This window comes from Rattus norvegicus, chromosome 18 (genome assembly GCF_021556685.1).
Source record: "Rattus norvegicus strain SHRSP/BbbUtx chromosome 18, alternate assembly SHRSP_T2T, whole genome shotgun sequence".
Classification (NCBI taxonomy): Eukaryota; Metazoa; Chordata; class Mammalia; order Rodentia; family Muridae; genus Rattus; species Rattus norvegicus.
Genome location: NC_141551.1, coordinates 35,522,006 through 35,537,500, shown reverse-complemented (window position 1 = coordinate 35,537,500; position 15,495 = coordinate 35,522,006). Strand labels below are relative to the sequence as shown.

Here is a 15,495-nt window from a genome sequence, read left to right as displayed (position 1 = left end):
AATTCTCAGCTGTTATTTCAGGTTACTGCAGTGAGCACTGGCCCGGGGCCTGCTTTTGTCTGGACTGTGGAGCCTCGACAAAGGCCTTGAGAAATAACCCTCCTCTGCAGTGTTTATACAGAAACAATATTAACTTGTTATTGTTGCTGTTGATAGGAACAACTTCATGAAAACTATTCATCGTCTCCAAGGACTTGGTTGATGTTTGATTCCAAATTTATTTTCTCTTTCAAGTCACATCTCCTTGTTTAATCAGCAGTGATGTTGCTCCACAATAGCTGTAATATTGTTATAATTTCCATAGAAACCATCAGCAAAGCTACAAACAGTCTTCCACCCTCCCTGCAGGCTGAGGTAGGAAGGCCAGATGGGTTATAAGGAAAAAGGCTCTAAGGGAGCCATAAATCACTTGGTGGGGGAAGAGATGGTGGGACAGGAAATCACTTTAGGAGAAGAATTGTGTTGGGTGTAGTTGTAGCCACAGGGTGAAACACCACCCCCCCTTTCCAATGAAGTGGCTAATGGTGTGGGCGGCTCTCCAAGGCTAATGTCTGGAATAGACATGCTGGGTCCCTGTACTAAGGAAACTGCAGACAAAGGATTCTTCCTTTGTGGGCTGCTGATCTCACCATTCAGCAGCAAGGAGAGAGCCCTAAAGTCCTGTTAGCCTGGTATATAGAAAGATGGGAGTCAACTGTAAAAGCTCACATCTGTCTGGGCAGACCTTTCACACAATTTTCTCATCACACCTGCATAGTATCCCTGAGGGCAAGGCGTTCTTATACCTGTTTCAGGACACTGGGTGGCTCTCCCTCCCTCTTCTCTAGATCTCCCTGTCCTCTTGATTGTTTTTCCGGCCTCTTTCTCACACTCCCAAAGGTGGGTGAGGATCGCCTGTGTCTGTGTTCTTGGATGCATCTGTTTAATAATGATTATATTGTGATATAAATATTAGCTAACTTTTCTCCACTAGCCTGGGAAGAGGAACATTGAGTGTAACATCTTTAGCACCTGACTAGCACCAAGTTATGGTTAACTCAATGGTCCTCAATGTATTCTTTTGATAAAGGAATGAGTAAGAAATTCCCAGTTAATTTATTAAATTGATAGTCTTTGTAGCTATATCTGTTAGAGTTAAGACATATCTAGTGTGCTCACGCCTTCAAGAAATATTTGAATGAAAAAGTGAAGGTATCAGTCAACTTAACCTGCTGTGATAAGTTTGGAACGCCAAGCTTTTCTAGTTATAGACATAATGTTACCTGGCTGGTAGGAGTTCATCATCATGTTTGGCCAGGAAATTCTAAGCACATGCCTTCCTTTCCTTAGCTTGATATTGTTTGCTTTTAGAGGGGCAACTCATTATATAAGAATCATCACACTTAAGTGATGATCATACCAGGTAGGTGCAGAGAAGCCTTGTACGTTTGACATCCAGAACAGGGGAGAAGTGGTTGCATTACTCCCTTGGGTAAGCTTTGCCAAATCTTTTTGTCTTCATTTCTCACTCTAAATAAAGAATTAGTTGAGTTCAGAATGGGATTACTATAGATGCACACCTCTCAGTTTTTAGATGGGGTCTTAGGGTATTATCCAGGCTGATCTCAAATTCATGGTCTGAACTGATCCTCCGGCCTCCACCACCTGATTATCTGAGACTGTAGGTGTACATTCTCTTGCCCAGGTCATTCCCTCCCTTTAGAGGAGTTATCAGAGATAGTCTATACCATAATCTCAATGAATATGAAGCTACCTTGATGGAGACTGCCCCTGCTTCCTCTTTCACATACCCAACCCCCGCCCCTACTCCTTGCCCTTTGAGGAAGTTCACTGGGAAGCATGGACCCCAGCACACAGAACTGTGTTCTCCTTTTGTCTAGCAGAACAAATTATATCTAAGTCATTGGTTTAAGGTTCAAAAATTCTGTAGACACTGGAATTGAACCCTACAGCCTATTGAGCAGCCTGAACTGATGACAGGCACAATCTTTTCCAACAGATAGGCATCCTAGTAGAAAGGAAGACTTAGAATCCAAGGTCCTCATGTCTCATTATTGAATCCACAACCATCAAGTCCCCAAACCATACCTTTGAGTCGCTTGTGTGTCTGGCCAGTTTCTGAATCAATATAATTAGGAAAGGTATTATTTTGTAATTTGTTTTTGTAATATTTGTGATCTGTTTCCTATAATTAGTAAGTTGTTGGGAAATTAATTGGATGTGTCCTTGCATGATCTTGCTGGTTGCATTGACAATGAAAAGACTTGACAGTCCTTGTTTCCTATGGTTTTATTTTCCATGAAAAGAGTCACGAGGCCTGGGGTGACGTTTTCCCAGATAAGGTATTCTGTCTTATTTCCTCTTAGTGTTAAAGTGGTGAATTCCCGCTTAGCAATCTTTTTTTGTAGCAGACCTATTAGGTATGCTGTCATCTATGATAGGACTCCTGTGAGACTTGGGAGTCATGTACAACCAATGCCAACCATGGGAAGTATTGGCTAATGCTTTTGCCTTGAATGAGAAAATTCTGTGTCCCTAACCACAAGTCTCCTGTCTTCTGCGAGTGTCTATGAAATAATAGTGGACTAACTTCTAAGCTATAAGTAGTAAAACAAATATAAACTCTATAAAGTTCTCAACATATATCTTAACTAAGTTATTACAACACTCTGAGGAACCATATTTTACAGACAGAAAAATAAGTCTTGGCAAGATTCAGTAGCTGGCTAAACTTCATGTGGCTATTACATGGCAGAACTAAGATCAGCCTTGTTCTGTCTGAAAAGTTACATCCATGCCTATACTATATTTCCTCTCCAAATATTGAAATTACTATCAAAGCAGGATATACAGTTACTATTTTATTAAAACTATAGACATTGGTTCATTTCAACAATTGTATATTGATGGCCATGGTCCTTGTTCTTTGTAGCAAAAATGTCTGTCTCAACTTACATGGAAAACTCTAGATTTAATAGTGTCCCTGATAGCCACTGGCTACACAGCCTTGAACAGGACCTTTCATATATCTGTGTCAGTCTGTGTTCGGTCATAAAACAGACTCAGGAGCTTCAGTCAGAGGGGCTTCATACAGACGGCTGATATCACATATCAGCACAGACACAACTAGAGAAAGCAGCAGCCACCCAGTTGAGTGAGCAAAGAGGTAAAGCTGCCCTTGTGAGGTGAGTGCTCAGGTTTCTGAATGGGGAGCGCCACCCAGCTGCCTCTGGTCTACTTGAGTGGGTCTGAGAAAAACTAGGAGAGAACCCAAAAGCCATTGTAGGTGGAGACTACAGTGTTTATACAAAGCTGATGATATCAGGACAGAGAAACCAAGAATCTGGCTTCCCTCTCTTTGGCCAGCTAGTCTGCACTTTTGCCCTTCTAGTTATGAAAGCTAATAGGAAAGTGACTAGTTATGATCCAGAGTCATACAGCGGCAAGGTTTGAGCCAAATACAAATGATGACAGAAGTCTGGGTTTAGAGCTGAGTGATCAGCAACAGAGCATCCACAGTCGCGAGCTCTCACTGGTCCCATCCATATCTGTAAACAGTGGATACTTCCAATCCCATCAGACTCTCTTAGAAGATCCTATGAAATGACCACTCCATTTCTTGAGATTGAAGTAAAGTGCTCACTAAAGGCAGCCCTTTGAGTCTTCTGTTAGGCTGTTTGCTTTCTGTGTGATCCACTGTCTCTACTCATTTCCCAGTGGGACTCGGGTGTCAGGGTCGCTGACGGATTATCACATCATCTGGGAAGCTGTCCTTTCTAAGCCCCATGTGTTGAGCAGGCTTAAGCCTCAGCATTTGTCCCAGTCAAGATGGGAACCTTCTCCCCAGAGAGATTTAATTAGTTGCTTGTCAGAACAGTGCCGATGGACGAAGTGCCTGTCTTAGATCAGATCTCTGGTTGCTCTGATGTGGGATTCTCGATTTATTTCATTTGTCTTCCTGCTTCCTCTTCTTCTCAAAATAAAGCCCCTCGCCTTTCCCTTCTCTCATCTCCTTCTCTCCTCTGACAGGATAAAATATCCCTCATTGAGTTAGCAAGATTCATTCTCCCAGGCAACTGTCTTGAGCTCTGGAGCCTGTGGAACACCTCCCCAGGAGAGACAACTATGTGGGCAAGCCTGGTTATCAGTCCCAGCACAAAGAAAATGGATGTAAGTTATGAAGTAGGCACAACCATTGTAGGCTTAGAGTCTCAGCTCAAAATTTAGTAACCTTTTCATCTCCAGGTTTCTCACTTTTGTCTTCTATAAAATGACTGTACTAGTTATACAATATAGAAAAAGAAAAGAAAATCTTTGTAACCCTATACACTCAGCATACCTTTTTAAGTTCTCCAGAGTGACTGGAATAAATTCTCTCTCAACACACTATTTGTTTTCACAAGTTAGTGGTAAGCTCAGAATAAAATTTGTTAATGTATGTATATCACAAATATTTACTGTTCTCCTACAGATACTAGATACTATGTAAACAACTGATGAAGGAAAAATAGCACACTTCAAACCCAACCTCATAAAAATAACTTTTCTGCCTTTAGGATGCTAAAAGTTTGAAGGGAAGGTGAAGGAAAGGCTGGCCATAAATACAAGCTTAAAACACAGTGTGGTAGACACTGTCTTGGCAGTGTGCCTGGTGGCAGCCAGAGGCCCACTGACAGACAGATGGAGACCCAAACCAGAACTTTGGAGATAGAGAAGGAGGTTGCTCATAGCCTCACTGCCCATGTGAGATAGCCTTGCAAAATACGGGTGTGATCTATGGTGGTAGGAATGTATGCTATAAGGAAGGTAGTATAGTATACAGGGTCCCCAAAATAGATTAGGAAAAGATAAAGAGTGGTATGTTCAGGAACCTGTAGGCACAAGCTAATCAAAATGCAAAGCCAGAATCAGTCAGAGGCTTATTTTCAGAACCTTCTGGAGCATATGCAGGGCCTTTTAGATGCTCTTGGTTGCCTTCTTTCCAAAGGTGCCACCTGGTTCTCTCATCACACCTCATTTATTTGGTGGCATTTGTCTGAAAAATAATCAAGTGTTTCCCCTCTTCCTAAGTCACCCCTGCTTTTGCTGAGAGATACAATACACCCAGACTAAAAACCACACTTCACAGTCTCTCCTAGATATAGCAATGTATAACTCAATAGAAATTCCAGCCAGCATTAGTGTATACTGGCTGGAGAGTGCGTGAACTTAAAGTGTGGGTACATGAACCCCTTCCAATAAGCCAGCAAATATAAAGATAATTTGAAACTCTGAGACATGCTATCTTCAGCAGTGAAGAGTCTAGAATAAATTGTTTATTGAAAAGCATTTATTTTTATAAAAGATTAGTATTTAAAAAGGAATTCAGAATACTAGGATACAAGAGACACAAATTCAGGTCCTAATTTAAAAGGTCCAATTGCCATTCTGGATAGGACATTAACTATCAAACAGGACAGTCCCGTGAAAAATAGAAATAAGGCCTCTTCCACAGAGACATTGCAATCATTCAATGACTATAACAGCGGTAATAGATGACACGCGTAGCTTCCTGTATGCCCAGAAGTTTTAGACATTTTATAAATATCATTTCACTTACAACATAAAATTTCGTATAATCTAGTGGGGTTGCTATTTATAGATGGAGCAAATGAAATAGAAAGATTAACTAACGTTTTCTGGGTCATAAAGCTTCTAGACAGTGCATTTTAATTAGGACTGAGATCATCACATGGAAAACACTTTAAAATACTGTAAAGCACATAGATAGGTAAGACAATCTAGGAAGCCATTTTCATTTACATGTTACTGCTAAAGTACATAATATATGCTAAGCATTGGCCTTCCATCACGTTTGTTATTTCTTTAAAGATGTCATTGGCTGTCTCGCGAAGCCTCAAATGGTTTGAAAATCATTATCGCTTGATTTTTCAGAGTTCTTCATTTTGTTCTGAGTGCCTTTTATACCCTGTTTTTCTCTAAAGTTCTACAATGTGAGTAAAGGGCTAGGTGATTTGCTCTTTTTTCTCTGAATCTAACACATCTGAGGATTCAGCAAATGTCATACGCGTTTGCTGAACCCTCTCCATCCCTCTTGGGAATGGAGACTTTATGGTGGACGCCATCTCTAATCCTCAGATGTTTCCACCACTCCTGCCTCTGCCATGGAGAGGCTTAATTATCTTATATTATAATTAACTAGTTATATTTCCACTTCAGCTTACAGGTCTCTTCTTCAGATGCATATAGCCATCTGTTTAACCCTTTTAAAACAAAATGCCCTTGTTTGATGTGGGAAGCTTTTGATCTGGGAAGGTCTCTGGGGGGCGATGTTGCCACTGGGCTGGTGGTCGTGGGCACTGTAAGGAAGCAGGCTAAGTGATCTATGAGGAGCAAGCAAGTCAGTACCAGTCCTCCATGGCCTCTGCATCAGCTCCAGTCTCCAGATTCCTGTGATGTTTGAGCTCCTGCTCTGAGTTCCCTCAGTAATGTGGAAGTGTGAACAAAATCAACCTGTTCCGCCCCCAGCTGTTATAGCAACGGTGTTAATCACAGCAATAGAAAATATAGCTAAGGCATTCTTTGATCCTTGTGTATACGGGCTGCACTGTAGATATATCAAGAGGGTCGAGCAGCTCTTCTCTGCATATTGACTGGTTGAGGGCTATAGTAGTCTCAACCTCCTGAAAAAGCAAGCAAACAAACAAAAGGAAGAAAGCTTTTTTGATGATGGGTAAAACTATATTTATCTGTGTGCTTGAGGGGTTATATTTAGTCTTAAAAACTATACTGACTTAGGAAAGTGACAATCGTAGGAGATCCCCTAGCATCTATGGGTATTTGGCTATTTTATGGTACCAGACATATTCTCTCCTATTGCGTGGGCCTTAATCCAGGTAGATAGCTATCACCACTAAGGTGTAAGTTTCCGTTGCACCAATGGAGATAGCTTGTGGTGCTGGTCACTGTTGTCTATAGGCTTTATAGCCAGGAAGAACTATTGCTTGCTTTTCTCCCTTGCCCTTTCATAAAAATTCATATATGAATTACATATGTGGAGAGAGAAAGGGTTAATAACATCACCACACAGAGTGGCAATGTTCTCTCAAAAACCATAGACTAGCTAGCAAAATTCCTGTGCCAAGCAAGAGAAACTTCCCTTGGAGTAGTTGGTCAATATAAGATATGGCCTTTGCCCTTGATTGCCTTACGAACTCAGAGGTAATACTCTGTTGCTGAAGACACCACACACCAACTACACTTTAGACACTTGGGACACACCATATACACTTCAGGACATAGAAAAAACAAGCTGAAATTGACCTGAAAACCTCCTCCCTGAAGTCTCGCTCTCAGTACCTGAAACTATATGGAAATTTCATCACTGTAAGTACATTGACTTTATCAGCATATATGTTTTGTTTTATGAAGTTTAAGGGACTCGATGTGTTAAATATACGTGTTATATCTTGTGAACCCACACTAAATGGAATTTTTCCTGAAAATCTAATGGTCCCTGGTCTTTTGCTTTGCATTATGGTAGATAACCCTGTGGCACCATTGTCCGGTCCCTTGCTAATGTTTATGCTTTACTTTAGAAATTTCTAGAAATTTAAATACTACCTGAACTTGTGTGAGGGTTTGTCCCATACTATCCATTATGAAGGGACTTTCCCCATAACATTCCATCAAGAACATGGACCAAGTATTTTAAAATCTTCATATCATCACTTTGTGTTTAGGATTTCTCTTCTAGCTTAATTTTTTCTCCTCTGAGAGTGCAAGTTTAAATGGAAGCCTCTGCTTCAATTCCTCCTACTTTGATATGGACAAAAGGACCTCATCTTTTCTACTCAATTCATCAGGATTAACACTAATCATTTTATACTCCAAATTTTAATTTGTCCTCCAAATGAACCCCAGATAGCTAACTGAAATTCTATGTAAATTCTAATGAAACTGGTTTGTTTCTTCTTTTATCACTAGATAATTGAGGAAATAATTAGCAAATTATACAAATTATAGAGTAACTTGTATACTTTATTTCATTTTGAATTTAAAATGTAATTTATGGCCACCTATTTCTTAATCAATTCTAACTGCAACTCTACCACTAAACTGCTGTATACTAAATAAAGCCAATATGTCTCAATTTTCTCATTTGAGAAATGACTCTAATAATACTATTAGCTGAACCTTTTGGAAAATTAAATAAGTTGATACATGTAAAGCATTTAGACAGCCTCCTGGATTTATGTACTGAAAAATTTATTTTTCACTATTATTACTTTTGAATAGTAATAACTTTATTTGTAACTATTTGTAAGTTATCTGCATAATGGTAAAGTCATATCTTCATTTTTGAGAAAGTGTGCATTGCTGTGATTTTGTGATCATTTGTATAACAGAAATAAACTTCTTCAGTTTTTTTATAGTAATTCCCTCTGCAAAACATTTTAAAATGTTGTCAAGAGTTTAAGCCCCCTTTCTCATTATGGTAATATGTTAAGAGATGGAATTACTTTTTCCTTTGGTTATTTCAATATTCCCATTCATTCTTCAAGGTTATCATGGGTGTATACATTTGACCACAGCTGCTCCTTACAACCTCCCTCCAACTCCTCTTAGAACCTTTCCAACAAAGTCCCCTCCTGATTTCATTTCCTATTTCTTTTTTTAAGCCCACAAAGTCTAAGTAGAGTTGTTGATATCACTGAGACATTCACAAGAAATGGTCATCCACCTAAGGACCCCACTCCTGAGGAAAGATGATTCTTCTTCTCCTAGTAGCCACCAACTGCCAATAATTCGCCTGTGTACCCTCCTCTGTTCAGGCTGAACAATTGATTAACTTGATCTGCAGGTAACCACAAGTACCAGAGTTTCTGACTGTTATGGCCCTGTCATGTCAAGAAAATACTTGTTTTATCCCAGTCTTCTCTGAATTCTGGGTTTATGAAAACACTCTACCACCTTTCTGTGATAGTCCCTGAGCCTTGCAGTGGAAATACATATATAGGTATTCCTTTAGGACTGAGCGCACTCTATAGACAAACCTTTTCTGCATTTTGAATACTAACAGCTCTTCTTTATACTCTGGCTAGTTTTGAGTCTCTGTATTAACAACGCCACTTCCTGCTAAAGAAGTTTCTCTGTTAATGGGTTAAAAGTTCTACTAATGGAAGGCAGGTTGATACTACACCCACTTTATAAAATAATAATTCTAGGTTCTCCCTTAGGGCCTATGACCTTTCTAGTCATGGGTTCCTGGCCAGGATTATAGGAGAACTAGAACAGGCTTTAAAGTCAATTAAATGATGGTTAGTTAACCATGTAACTTTCATGACACTAGGAAATAAGATTGCTTTTAAAATGTTTTAGTTATACTGGTTGTTCTGCTTTCATTTATTTTGATTATATTATATTAGCTTGTATAATACAATTTCCATTCAATTATATAATATACTTGGAGCCAGTCCCCTTACACCTGTCTACTATCACCTTCCTCCCTTTTCCATTAGTTCTCTTTGTTCCCCTTCTCTTTGCTCCTAATTTCAAGTCATTTTTAACACATGATTTCCTGCATCCAGAGAACCTAGAGTTAACAAATGAGAGGAAAGTCACAGTATTTGTCTTTCTGAGACTTAGTGCAGATAATATGATATTTCCAGTTGCATCCATTTTCTGATAAATACCACAATTTAATTCATATTCATGGCTGGAAAACTCCATTGTGAATATAAACCATTCTGTATCCACTGCTCAGTTGATGAACATGAAAGTCGGTTTCATAACTTAGCTAATGTGAACTGTGCTGCAATAAACACTGATGTGTCGTGTCTCTGAGTATGCTTATATGGAGTGGGAGGAGGATGAGGGGGAGGGAAGGGGAAGGGAAGGCAGAAAGATACCCAGAAGTGGTAGATCTGGGCTACATGATAGTTCTACTTTTAGTTTTGTGGGGAACCTCTGAATCATTTTCATTGGAAGCAGTTTGATTATTTTGAGGATGTTGTCTAAATGGACTCATACAGTACCAAGCAATGTGAAGCTGTTTTAAGAATGGATAATTTTATTACTGTCTACTATTGCATTGTATCTAGTTGCCAGAATTTAATCATCTGACCACTTATGAGCATCCCAGTGTTTCACTATCAGGAATGGACTTGCCACGGACATTTTTGTGTGCATATTTTTTTACAGATTTAACTTTTCTGTTACCCTGGAACAAAATATCCAAGAATATTAATTATTATAATTTCAATCCAACTGCCATTGTAAGAGAGATTGTAATTTTCATATATATGATATATATAATTTCATAAATGTATATACTTTTTTAGCTATGTAATCTATGAAAATACAGAATATTTTGGGTGATGAGATATTCTACACTTTTATCACAGTACTCATTGCAAAGTTCTATGAGGATACCTTAATACCTAGTAAACAAAGGAATTTAAATGGGTGGGTTTTAGTTTTAGCTCAATAAAGATGTTATTTTAAATGGTTGTTATAGGAGAAGATCTAATTATATTACAAAATATATCTCATTTCTTTTTAAAAAGTTGCAATGTACCAAGAACTTTACCATGTGACACACACAAGGTACAAGGTTTTATATACATCAATATATGTATCTATACATCCTTTATATGTAATTTAGTCATCATAAAAACTGGGTCACAGCATATATTGTTAATGTTGGTGATGTTTCAGCACCAAACTACTTGAATTCAGATCTCAGCTCATCACTAACTAGCAATGTCACTTAATCAATGGAGACCTTCAGATCTCGGTCTGTAAATAAGAATTTGAGATTGCTGTTCTGTGTGAGGGGTTCATGAAATAATGCATGTGAAGCACTTAGAACACTGTGTAATGCCATTATCATTATTAAATTTACGAAGACATTTTCCTTTTAGCAATTTGTAATTGAATGGTAATAGTGTTATGAGAGCATGAGCCATGATGATGAATAAAAGATGAGCACTGTATGCATGGGGAACAAGAGAAGCAGCTGACCCTTAGGAAGTTCTGCTACACACAGATCCTGCATTGCTGCACATAGATGTATACATTTTCTCCACACAAAGTCGCATGATAAGTCTGTTATTTATCTCCATCTTATAAGAGAAGAAACAATCTCATGTGAGTTGGAGAACTCCCAGAAGCAAGTATTTGATGTAACTAAGATAGGAAATTAGAACTTTGTGCTCTCTGGAGTTCAAGGATTTCCTCTTCCATACACAAAAGGGATTGATATGAGACTCATTCTAAAATACTATAATTAACATGATAGTAAATTTTTTAAAAACTTTTCTTCCCTCGTTATTTGGGAAATAGACATTAACACTTCAACTATTTTGTTTAGAATATAATATGTAATAGAAGGAAATGTCAGCCATACATCTGGCACACACATGTAGTGGCAGCACATGGAAAGTAGAGGAAAAAGAAATGTGAGTTCAATATTATTCTTAGTTACAAAGCAAGTCTATGACTGACTGGCGCACACACACACACATACACACAGAGGATGGGGGAGATCCCTAATATAGTCATTGCAAAAGGAGCCCAAGGATTTGCAACTGTTTAGAAGTTGAACCACAGTTTGCAAATAAGCAAGTCAAGAGTTGGAAAAATTGATTTTCAGAGTGTCCAGAAAGAAACAAAGAAATATTTTTAGATACTAGAAGAAAACAGCTAATAATTCTATACCAACCTCAATTCAAACATAAACAGAATAAAGAGACTCCCAAATTAAGAATCAGAAGAGAAAATTGATTGCATTTCTGAAGCTTCATCACCCTTGAGTTCATGTTTGAATTCTTTCTTTTTTATTTTTCAAACTCTCTCTTTAGAAACTGCCAAGTGTTGTAATAGATGTGAAAAGGAGACAACAAAGGAAAGTTGTTTCCTTTGTAGTGAGCCTCAAAGTTATTCATCCCATCCCTCAGGTTTATGGAAAAACTTGCCTACAAGTCTCTTCTGGAAGAAAAACTCAAGGATTTGGAAGCTTATTTGGAAAATTAGATCTTCCTGATCCTGGAGTCATGTGGGAGGCAGAATCACACTGCTTGGTCTTACTGGTGACTGGCATGGTGAATGAAGAACTCTGGACGACAGCCCACTAGATTATTCTCAGAGCTCTAAGTGCCCTGCTTCATGTGTTGGGCATTCTGTGATTTATCTTAGTTTATTTTACTATGAGCAATAAAAACAGGGTCTGTTTCCCATTTTATTAAAAGGAAAAAGTCTTGGTCTATACCATGGGCTTCTCTCAACTACAAGAAGTGACCTTAAAATTGGCTGAGATGCTCTGTGAGAAGGACAAACTGTAATCTGCACTTTCCGGGAGATGCTGCAGAGACCAGCTTCAGATGTGTCTCATTTTGCATTGCTAGTAATGGCTTGGAAAGAGGCCATAGGCCTATTAGGGTAATTATATCCACAGACGAAGGAAAGTAAGATGGCGTGGTAGACAACAGGGAAGGGACAGTGTAGAGCAAGCTATGGAGATAAAAATGTCAGAAAATGAACAAACGAGACCACATGGAAGGAAAGCTGGAAACATGCAGCTGGAAAAAGACACGATTTAGATGATTTAAAACACAGAAGGCGCTCTCTCTCTCTCTCTCTCCAATTCTTTCTTTCTCTTCTTCTTTCTTTTACTTTTCTTTCTATTTTTATTTCATTGTAAATTTTTTTCATACACTATATTCTGATTATGTTTCCCTTTCATTGACTCCTCTGAGGTCCTCCCCACCTCCCTGGATCCATACCCTTTCTGTCTCTAGTTAGAAAACAAACAAACCTCTAAAACAATCATTTTAAAAATGAGATTCAAAAAAAGCAAACAAATCAAAACATGGAAAAACAAACAAACAAAGGAAATCGGTGTCATTCTTCTTAGCAGTAGGCCCCTACTTGGAAAACAGCAGTGGTAAACAGGCATCTAGCTGAGTATTAGCCCCAGACGTGCTTGTAACGCAATGGGGGGGGGGGAAAGAACACTAAAAGTTGGTGTTCATGTGTTGTTGTTTTGCAAGATACATTTTTTTCTAAACACATTCATTTCCATTGTCTGCTTTGATCATAAGCCCAGAGATGTCAAAGAAAAAGAATGAATTCTTAGTTGAAGAAATAAGAAAAGGCCAAGTAAATTGCTTAAAATTAAAGGTTTTGTTACCAAAACACAGGACTAAAATCTGAATTGCCTAACTCCCCATTCTTTTCACAGTATCTTGCCACTGTGCCCTGGATCTCACCACAGTGATAAAGCATTGACCTCTTTCTGGTGTTGTGCTTAGTTTTGTTTCCTGTTAAACTGAGTTTAGTAGTTCTATACTCTGGAGTATGGCAGGAATGAATGCTCACCTTCGTCCCACCTATCTCTTTGGGATGAAGCAAGGCAGCATGTCAAGGTTGATAGCCTTGGGGTCTGATGCTCAAGCCTTATAATGATGCTACTAACTGGAGGAGCAAACCATGTGCTTTTTCCAGTTTCATGCTGTTGGGCTAAGTGAGCGGGTCACTGACTTCACGCAGGATCGGTCTCTTTCAAAATCTAAAAGATGAGCAGGTCTATAGAAAGCAGGTAGTCAGAGATGGAGACCATGAAGCCTAAGAAGACCCAGGCAGAGAGAGAAAAAGACCATATATTATAATTTCTCTCCTAGAAAACATTTTTATGGCCAACGGGCACTTTTAAGCATTTTTTAACCTTTGAAAAATTAATTTTCTTTTTATTTTCTTATGTTCTTGTTAGAGCACTCCTCTCTTAAGGGTGGCTCTGGTATTTTGTCCTATAGATTATGAGGTGTGAGTGTTTGTATCCACCTATTTCTTCTCATCTGTGAATAGCAGATTAAAAATGAGTGTAAAGCGTCTTTGAAGTCTGACAGTAACATCATAATGGCTCTATTTTCTTTGGTAAATGTCCATTGGTCTGTATGGATAAGGGCCTGACAACCTAGTCATGCAATGATTCTTTATTCCTGCTCCCTAAAAGATTACCCATTAACTGATCAGAATACAACTAATTGCATTCCTTAACAGTTGGGAATTGGAGTCAAGAGATGCTAACTTTATTTTTTCAGAAAGTGACTGAAAAGAAGAAATAGAGTTGTCAAATGTAGAGGGGGAGGAGAGAAGAACTGTAGATAATAAATCACAGTAACAGAGAGCATGATGAGAGAGCTTCTGACAGTGGAGGATGCACTGAGTGACAGACACTGTGCGTTCAGCTTGGTTGCTTCCCATGCCTGCATCTTTCCTTATGGTCTGCTTTCATTTTGGGGATTTTTTTTTGTTTTTTTTTTTTTTGTTTTATTTCTTTTTATCATTTTTCTGAAATTGTTACTTTTAACTTTTTATAACAAGGTCATGTCATTAAAACAACAGATCGATTAGCTGGCATCTTGTTACTACACTAGTAAGTCCACATAAAATATTTTTCAGATCTACAGACATGACTCAGTGGGTAGGTCTGCTTCCTGAATTCAGGGGGCCTGAATTTAGACTGCCAGAACCTACATTAAAAGTTGTGTGTAATCATCCACAGACTCATAAACCCAGTGCTGTGGGTGGGAGATAGGAGACAGGATTGATCTGAGGGGCTTGCTTGTTTTAGACATCTCTGGGTTCAATGAGAGGTCTTATCTCTCATTGGAATGGGCAAAGGAATAAGGCAGAGTGACACAGCAGGAAACAGATATCCTCTGGCATTCACATATATGTATCCCATACATACACACACAAACCAAAAACTTTCCTGAGTCAGAAATCAACTAAGTTATCTATGTATATATTTAAGTTTATGTATATATGTATGTATGCATGTATATAATATATTCATCCTTGCACAAAAGTATTATGCATTTAGACATATTCAAAGCTATTATTTATCAAATATTACATTGGTGAAAACATTAAATATTAGATTTTATGGTGTACACACAGATTATTAACATCCAAGGAGTCCAAGGAAGGTGATTATAGAAACATACAACATACCTATGATTGTAGTACTGGAGGTCAACAGCAGCTCTGGAAATCACTGGGAACACTACAGCTCAGATGAAAAACTTTCAGAAGAGATATGCTGAAGCTGACACTTAAGGCTTGTTTGCCACTTTCAAAGTCAAAAAGGGTAATAATCATTCCAGGAAGAGGCTATGATTTGAGCATGACCAGCAGGATGTGGAAGAAGAGCTTGAAGTTCACTTGGTTACTGGAAAACAGCACACACTTCAAGAGTGAAGGGATAAAGCTTCAGAAATGAGTGTAGGCCATACACAGAAACTCATACATCATATTAACAATCTTGGACTTTACCCTGACAGAGTTGACAGGAGCGAGTTGAGATGAGGCGTTTATGATGAGATCTTGTACAGTGATTTCCTCTGAGTTGATTCAGCCAAGTGAGGGGAGATGTTACCAGCTGAATTTTGCAGAGATGCAAGGGAAAGTTCTGGAACTTATCATAGACTT

The 15,495-nt window shown here is 38.6% G+C and overlaps 1 protein-coding gene and 1 long non-coding RNA gene across 3 annotated transcripts in view; one reads left to right on the top strand and one right to left on the bottom strand.

Moving 5' to 3' along the window:
- The window catches only part of LOC108348778 (uncharacterized), a 16,920-nt gene extending 1,467 nt beyond the window's left edge, over nucleotides 1-15,453 (bottom strand). The window contains exons 1-2 of one of the 2 annotated variants that reach the window (XR_015642523.1): nucleotides 15,340-15,453; nucleotides 15,019-15,252 (exon numbers count right to left, since the gene is read on the bottom strand). This is a non-coding gene — a long non-coding RNA (uncharacterized LOC108348778). The remainder of the gene's footprint in view (nucleotides 1-15,018; nucleotides 15,253-15,339) is intronic. The other variant, XR_015642524.1, reaches the window with a different exon arrangement.
- The window catches only part of Dpysl3 (dihydropyrimidinase-like 3), a 105,790-nt gene that overhangs the window by 15,061 nt on the left and 75,234 nt on the right, over nucleotides 1-15,495 (top strand).